Raw genomic sequence first — 9,397 nt, forward strand, 5'->3', positions numbered from 1 at the left:
ATGTATGTATGTATGTATGTATGTATGTATGTATGTATGTATGTATGGATGGATGGATGGATGGATGGATGTATGTATGTATGTATGGATGGATGGATGGATGTATGTATGGATGGATGGTGCTGCTCCGCCCAGGTGAAATGAAGCAGTTTTGAACATTAAATAAACACATAATAAATGAAATGTGACTTATACACCGAAGCAACTATATTTGTTTTTCCCCTCTTCATGATGCTTTTCTGACTGATGCAGTTTATATTCTGGAGCGACTTAAATGCCGGAAAATATGATATTTGGACTGGGAAGGGTGAATTCTGACGGACAAGTATTATTAATGGAGTACAAGTGGTATTTCAGGAGTTAAAACGCGAGCATCTAGTGGCAGTGATGAAACGACAAACAACAAGGTGCCCAAAATGACAAACCTCTAAACAAAACCTAATCAAGTTTTTGAAAGATCAAAAAATATTCCCAGTTTGTGGTGGTTATTGATCAGTTTTGGACGTATGAACAAATGTTGAATGTGAAAGTCACATTTGTCATTTCTTGGCTTTTATATTTATTCAGTGTGTTCATTTCCTGTCAGTAAAATCTCACAATGAGCTGAAACTATTTTAGTGTGAAACTTTGTCCGACCCTCTCCTTCAGGTGTAGAATAGCTACAACTTTGTCAAGATTTCATTTTCCTCTAGCTTACAGGCTGACAGAAAATACAAAAAAATCCAAATAAAACCCAAATGAAGCCCTGAAAGGGATGCAACACGTTAGCTTGCATCAAATGAAAATGCTTCTGGGTGTTTTCACCCCTGCTGTGAACCACTTTCAGAGAGAAATCTCAACATTTGGTTTTCTCTCACAAAAAAAAACAACAAAACCCTCATGAGAACATGGCCTGTGAAATTTAACTAACAGCCTGAGCCAAAACACACAACCAAATCCAACGCTATACAGAGTCAAGGAAAATCAAACAGAAAGAAAACATTCTTTAAAACAGAAAGCTCAAGGGTCCCAGTCTTTGCCAGTTAAAGAATGGGGTGAGCTTATGTAATCTGCTAAAATGCTCCTCCTTTATGAACCTGAATGTGATAAAAACTAAGAGAAACATGGCACCGATCACTGCCAGACTACATCAGGTCAAGGCCAAGGCTGTCCTCTGATCCTGCAGGAGGACTCTTCCTGTTTAAAGGGAGCTTCCCTTTTATCACATGGTAGGTGCTTGCTCAGACAAGCTTTTTCCAGACCCTCCTAAAATACCAATTTGTAGTGCTCTAAATTCAATGAAATTTAAAAATACCAAGATAAATCCCACTAAAGTCAGTGGAAACGTCATGATTTGTAGACATTGAACTGACTGAACACGAGAAACTGAAGCGAAAAAGTAAATTTTTATTTAAAAAAAATGTTGTGGCAGCAAAACTTATTGGAACAAAGAGGTACAAGGAAACCAGACGCAATGAGAACCAACAATCCTGGACTGAAGATAAACAGACTAAACAGGCTGAGGAAAATTAGGAGAGGACTGAGGAGCAGACTGGAAAATTACTGACAATGGTTAAAAACACAGGAAGGCAAGGAACACACTGAACACCAACAAAATACTGAAATTAACCTAAAAGCATGAGAAATAAACATGAAAATCATGTGCAAAAACAAACAAAAAAAAAACTACACACAGAAAATCCCTCATCCTGACAGAAAACGTGCAAATCAAGCACATTTTTAATTAAACGTGTGAACTCAAAGTTCTGTCTTCAGCCATGTGTTAGCAGAAAGTCAAAGCTCTCATTAGGAAAACACAGCAGTGTTTCAGAGTATATATATCAGACAACTGTGGCGGGAACTTTCCAGTAAAACGATCACAAGAATGCATGCAAACCGATTTTATAAAATAACTGAAGCAAGAAGCCTCCGCGAGCGAATGTCTACAGAACTAGTACGTCCCCTCAAAATATATCTGACAGTGCTGCATGTCTCCGGGACTTTATTTGTGTTTTGAGTGTAACCACTGTGAAACAATCAGATGTCAGCTTTTGTAGCTTTTAATCATTGATTTATCAACCAGGAGCTCCCTCTCTCCTCTTTCACAGAACGGATGTCCAACTTATACAGTAAACAGGTTCAAACTCATACTTCTTAAGTAAATTTTGAGGAAAGCTTGAAGGATTTAAAGATATTAACTTGGTTAGCGCTTTACATTTACTGACTGATCATCAACCTGTTAACCAGTTAGATGTTTCTTGACAGTGTAAGCATTGCAGTGCTAACTGTCAAGTGTTTAGCACTGCAGTAATATACAGTACACTGTGATAAGTGAATTGTCACCTTTCAGGATGCCACACTACAGGTTCTGGTCATTAAATTAGAATATCATGAAAAAGTTTATTTATTTCAGTAATTCCATTCAAAAAGTGAAACTTGTATATTATATTAATTCACTACACACAGACTGATTTATTTCAAATGTTTATTTCTTTTAATGTTGAGGATTATAACTGACAACTAATGAAAACCTCAAATTCAGTATTTCAGAAAATTAGAATATTGTGAAAAGGTTCAACACTGAAGACACCTGATGACACATTCTAATCAGCTAAATAACTCAAAACACTTGCAAAGGCCTTTAAATGATCTCTCAGACTAGTTCTGTAGGCTACACAATCATAGGGAAGACTGCTGACTTGAAAGTTGTCCAAAAGACGACCATTGACACCTTGCACAAGGAGGGCAAGATGCAAAAGCTCATTGCCAAAGAGCCTGGCTGTTCACAGAGCTCTGTGTCCAAGCACATTAATAGAGAGGTGAAGGGAAGGAAAAGATGTGGTAAAAAAAGTGTACAAGCAATAGGGTTAACCGTGCCCTGGAGAGGATGGTGAAACAAAACCCATTCCAAAATGTGGGGGAGATTCACAAAGAGTGGACTGTAGTTGGAGTCAGTGCTTCAAGAACCACCACGCACAGACGTATGCAAGACATGGGTTTCAGCTTGTGTCGAGCCACTCTTGAACAAGAGACAGTGTCAGAAGTGTCTTGTCTGGGACTGCTGCTGAGTGGTCCAAAGTTATATTCTCTGATGAAAGTACATTTTGTATTTCCTTTGGAAATCAAAGTCCCAGAGTCTGGAGGAAGAGAGGGAAGGCTGTAGTATGACATATATGGATATATTCATACAATTTTTCACGAGTTCTTCATTTTTCTGACTGTGTAAATGTCGTGCATTGAATTTAACAGAAATGCGAACGAGAGACGTTATTATTTTTGACCCATCAAATGAATGCGGTCATTTATTTTCAGAATCAAAGTTTAACATCAAGCATTTACATTAATTTGGCAAAATATGAAAATAATAACAGACAAGTTTCACAGATAATGGACATCAATCACACGGCGGTGACTGAGGACTTTGCTTCAGATATTTCTAAAATATCTGTACTGATTTTAGGAGAAAGGAGAGTTTAAGATGGAAATGGAGATTTATCTTACAGAGAGATGTGTGAGGGAATTAATCTGTTTGACCAGAAACGTGCACGCTCCTTCAGATCTCAGCTTGCGACGGTACGCTTGGTCGAAGTAGAAACCGTTTCCTGGTTGATGATATATCAGCGTCGGTATAGGATCCTTCCTTGACTCTTTCAGCGTCTCCGTTGAGAGCAGCTGAAATCCTTAGAGAGTCGTGCGAGGTTATCCAAACAGAAGTTATAATCCCAAAACGTCTCTGCATCTGGATCCTTTAACTCTCTTCATGAGTTAGAACTCTGTTTCACTCTTACACTTTAACTCCATCACTCTTCAGCACTCTAGCACTCTCTCCTTTAACTCCATCACTCTTCAGCACTCTTTAACTCCATCACTCTTCAGCACTCTAGCACTCTCTCCGAGCAGAACCGGGAAGTTGCCACATTTTAAATGAGTTGACTTCCGGGTCAATTTAAAGCTTTCTGATTCGTGGATGGACCAGAATAGAGGTGTGGTTTGTGACGTAAGATGTTATCAAAGTCAAGGGCAGAGAATGAGATTATTTAACAGACAGAAAAGATTATTGGAGAAAAAGCAGACTTCGTGGAGTCAAACTCCTATTATCTTCTGAAAAAGTTTAAACATGACATTTCTTCTCAGTAAACATTTTAGTTGACCGAGACTCGACCTTTAACATACTTACAAAACTTGCTCATTGCAGACAGAAAAATCAAGAAATGCATATTAACCTGATTTCTTCTTTGAATGAGGAATAAAAATCATTACTTACTGTTTATGTAAAATAAAAATGAGTAGTTCTCTTCAACCTGTAAGCATTGAGTGAACTAACACAATTTGATTATCAAACATTTGTAAAATAGTAATGATCATAGAGGATTGTCTTTTCTACTTGATTAATTCAAGAAAGAAAGTCTCCAGATGGCTCAAACTGTATTTCTGGATGCAGATCAATGAAATACCAGTCTCTGTCCATCTGATCAGATTTGAGGTCAGATCAGGTTCACTACAAGGCACAGAATCCATGTTGCTTGAGGGCCAGTGTCAAGTTTCCACAGTCAGTTATTGTCATGTCATCTGCTGGTGTTGGTCAACTGTGTTTTCTGAGGTCCATTGTCAACACAACCGTCTACCAGGAAGTTTTAGAGCACGTCATGCTTCCTGCTGCTGACCAACTTTATGAAGATGCAGATTTCATTTTCCAACAGGACTTGGCACCTGCACACAGTGCCAATGTTACCAGTACCTGGTTTAAGGACCATGGTATCCCTGTTCTTAATTGGCCAGCAAAATGGCCTGACCTTAACCCCATAGAAAATCTATGGAGTATTGTGAAGAGGAAGATGTGATACACCAGACTTAACAATTCAGAAGAGCTGAAGTCCATTATCAGGCAAATCCAGGCAAAAGGAGCAACAACTAAGTATTGAGTGATGTACATGCTCATACTTTTCATGTTCATACTTTTCAGTTGACCAACATTTATAAAAATCCTTTGTTTTGATTGGTCTTAAGTAATATTCCAATTTTCTGAGATACTGAATTTGGGGTTTTCATTAGTTGTCAGTTTTAATCATCAACATTAAAAGAAATAAACATTTGAAATATATCAGTCTATGTGTAATGAATGAATATAATATACAAGTTTCACTTTGTGAATGGAATTACTGAAAAAAAATATATATTTTTTCATGATATTATAATTTTATGACCAGCACCTGTATATATTTTAACTGTTTGATTGAGATCTGTATGGATTATACATTTGGAGCTCAAATTAGTAAACACAATGTTGGTCAACCAACATTTAGAGCCGTTTAAAATAGACTGATTTCAGCCTGGCCTGTCACAGGTCAGTTACCAGGTTGGGGATAAAACGACAGACGTATTCTCACTGGTGATTAACTGGAACCATCCTGGATGTTCCAAGAGTTTTTGGTGTTCTGAAGAACCTTAGTGGTACAATTTGTGAACAGATGCACCAACAAACACTATTAAAGCTAATACAATCATGTTTTGTTAATTTTAAGTCTCTAGAAATCATGTTTTTGTTTCCCTTCTCTGAATCCATTAACATGGTTTTTGAAGCTCACAGATGCTTTTCTACGTCTTAGGTCTCATTTCTACGTGGAAGCAACCATATGATACAATTATGATTGAAGCCTGAATCACTTTTCTCAAGAAACCCAAGACCTGACAAGAACAGCTTTTAGAAACTGGTCTAAAAAAAGACAGTATTTGTGATTAATAGGTCTTGACTCACGCTCCTAGTTTGACTGAATTCTGTGATTTTAAAAGAAATGCATGACAAAGCAGGTCGGCCACCAGACAAACTTCTCAGCTTTGGATAGAGGACTTCCAAATTCTTTTAAAAACTTTAAATGTAAGCCGATGGAAACTCGATGTACCATCCAAATCTGTCAAAGTGTTAAATAAAGTTAAATATTTTATTTTCTGTTCTCAGTTCCGACATTAGGGATTACAATCGCTCAATTAATGGGTGTTTGATTTTGGAGGAACAGCTGATTTTGATCATTTCCTCCATTTCTGTATGAGGCAAATGATTTTTAGACCAAATAGGAAGGATCTTTACTTTTACATGTCAGTAAAATAAATAAAGTACATTAAACATGGTTTTGTCAAGCATTTTTTTGTTTACTCAGTGTTCATTTGACACATTTAAATAAATTATGAATACCTCTCTCCATGTTTCTCTTCATACAAATTTACATATTAAATTTCTAGAACAAAAAAAAAACAACCATTGGACACACTGTGTACATTTACATTATCTTCTACGTTGAAGTCAGTAGATGTGTCACATATAATAAATCTTGCTGGGCGATTAATTGTCTCAGAAATTATTGCGATAAACGATAATATTGTTTGAAATTTGACAATTAGTAATTATTGTCAAATTTAAGAAGAAATGTTGGTTAATTTTTGTGTGTAGTACCTTTTTTGACCACCGGCTGGCAGTATAGGATTGTTTGAACCAAAGGATGGATAGTGACGGAACAAACAGCGTGTTTGTAAGAAAATGGGAGGGAGGCCCCTTGACGTGACATGGGCTGTCTCTCGTTTCTGTTTTTCAGTTCTCAAAATGGCGAACGCTTTGTGTGGTTTGCGCTCATTAGCATAGTATTTTTCCACACAAAGTTTTTAGTAAAAAAATCAGTAAACAAGTTCTCAGCTTCTTTTTGCAAAGAAAACCAACTTTTTAGACAAAGGCACGGTTTTCAACCGTGAATTTTGGAGGAACAAGACGGAGTTTTTTTTCCCGAGGTCGGCCTGTCAGCTTAGCTCATAGCTTAGCTTCTCAGCTTAGCTGCTTTTAACCATCCAAAAACGCGATTTTGGATGGTTAAAATGGATTTTAAAGAAAAGAGAGAAAAAAGAAAGGAAGGGGTCAGTGAAGAGCACCAGAGTTGAGCCTTTTGTCATCCAGTGTCTTCAGTAGAAAGAGAGAGACACGAAGAAGCTAAGCTGATAAATGAAAATAAGGTTGATAATTTTCATTCATCATGGGATTAATTGATTTATTGTTTATTGTGACAGGCCTAAGTCAGTGTAATTATTTGCATTGTTCAAATAACTTAACTCATGTTGAAAGGTTTATTATTAGCATTAAAAAATGTCCAGATTTTCTCAACACTGCATTTATATGAGTAAATATCCAAAACCTGTCGTATAGTGCACTGAAGGTACATGGAAAGAAACTTAGCATCATCCAAACAGCTCTTGTTGTATTCATTTCTCAGTTACAAAAATTAATTCATAATTACTTAATTATTCACCCCGTGCCAAGTTCATGTTTTCTTCTTTTTTCAGTGCACATGCAAAGTAATGTAGCAAATAATGCCAGGCATGTTTGGTGTGCAACTCCTTCCTGTCCATGTGGAGCGATTTGTCAGATCCTGGAAAATAAGACCTCTGCATTACAAGATGAGCTGCAGACTCAGAAATCACATCAAAATGCCACATTTGAAGCAGTGGAGCCAGGTAAAATCAGTAAAAAAATGTAAAAATAAAATAAAATAAAACCTTGTGCTCTGTTAGGATAAGAACAGTCTGCCATCTTGTGGGTAAGGCAAAAAGTGATTCAGAAAGTCATAAGACATAAAAAGGCAATTCTTTGATCTGTAACATTTGCTTTTTTTATTTTAGGAATTTAGTTCTTACATAATGAAATAAAACTGGTGTGAAGTATTCCCAACAATTTATTAATCCCTACTGGAAAACAAGTCAGTAGTTTATTTAAACATTACAGCAGATACATAAACTAAATTAACTTTGATTAGGTAATCAAACTCACAACATTGTAAGGTCCTATTTTTTCAAATCTTATTTTAATTTGCTGATGTAACTCTCTGCATTGTGTTAAGAGTTTGGGCTGCTGATAGGACAGCACACTTCCTTTTGTCACTAGTCCAAATTCAGAATCCACAACAGACCTTCTCACACATCCACATAGTTGTCCACAGAGTGTGGAGTTAAATTGGGGTCATAAAGTTTGTTCAAATGAAAAATAAATTTGAAACTGAAAAAATAGTTCAAAGCTACTTATCAGATTCAAGTTGATCATTTTCAGTTTTAGGTCTTTTTTTTTTTCAGTTTCAAACTTTTGGCCCTGTTTTGGCGTGGGGGCGGGGTCTCAGATGACGGGGGTGTGGAATCATGACTGACAGCTCAATGCAGCTGCTGTTGCATTCAGGAACGGTGGGAACAGAAATTGTAAAACCTCATCGATATTCTATATTGATGTGATTCGTTTTGAAAGATAACAAGCTTCACCGATATAAGCAGCTTACATCAATATGACGCCACTCTCAGAGGAAAAAATATGATCTTGACAGATTTGTACTGCATTTTCATCCGTGTAGGAGATTTCCCATGCTCATGCTCTCAAAATAAAGTAGAAGAACCGCACATCCTGCGTCGCCGCCATATTGGACAGGTCTCCCCTCTCTCTAAGAGCCAACGGGATTAAACACAAAGCGAGTATACTGATTGGTTTACTGATTTATACTTTCAAAAGCACCCAGTGATTTTGCACCCAGTAGATGTGTAGTGCACTTTATTCATTTATATTAGATTGTGTATTGTTTTAGGATTGTATTAGTCAAATCATTTGTTGTTATATGTGAATATTTGTAGAAGTCAGTTAACGTTTTTACATAATAAGAATTATTAGGGGCTCTTGAAATGTCTTATTTTGCCATGATCATATTGATGAAATGGTTTCTTTTGAAGGTCAGTCATGGGCTTTGTCATCAACTTGGACACATTGAGGATGATCCCTGACGTGCTCCAGGTTCAGGTTATGTCTGCACATACCGCTTCAGTCAGGATCACTAGGAGCTTTTCTTGAATTCTGTCAGGCCATCAGATAAAATTGTAGCATAGATACATTTAAAATAAAAATACATTTAAAATAAATAAAATAATGCAATGTAAAATATAATGTAATACCACTACTATTACTACTACTACTACTACTACTACTACTACTACTACTACTACTACTACTACCACTAACAATAATAATAATAATAATGTAATATAATGTAAAATAAATTTAACATTTACAATAAATCTTTTTGGTTCATGGACCAGACCGGATCTGTAATTTTAATAGAGATTTTTTTCGTACCTATCCCTTGTTTACAGTATGTTATGATGTGATAGACCTCTTCAGACACCAGTGCACATCTTTTTTATAGCTGCCTGTGGGGAAAATATTTATACAGTTTCCTTACTTACCCTCAGACTATATGTCTTTTACGGCTGTGACTGTTCTCATCAAACATCTCTGTAATGTAAGTGTGTAAATTTATTTTTAAATTTTTTAGTAGGCTAGAATAACAATCCCATGCAGGGCAGTTTCATGGCATTTTCCTCTGTCTGATGGTCCATTGTGGTGTCT

Source organism: Nematolebias whitei, chromosome 19 (assembly GCF_014905685.2).
Source record: "Nematolebias whitei isolate Nwh7 chromosome 19, NemWhi1, whole genome shotgun sequence".
Lineage (NCBI taxonomy): Eukaryota > Metazoa > Chordata > Actinopteri > Cyprinodontiformes > Rivulidae > Nematolebias > Nematolebias whitei.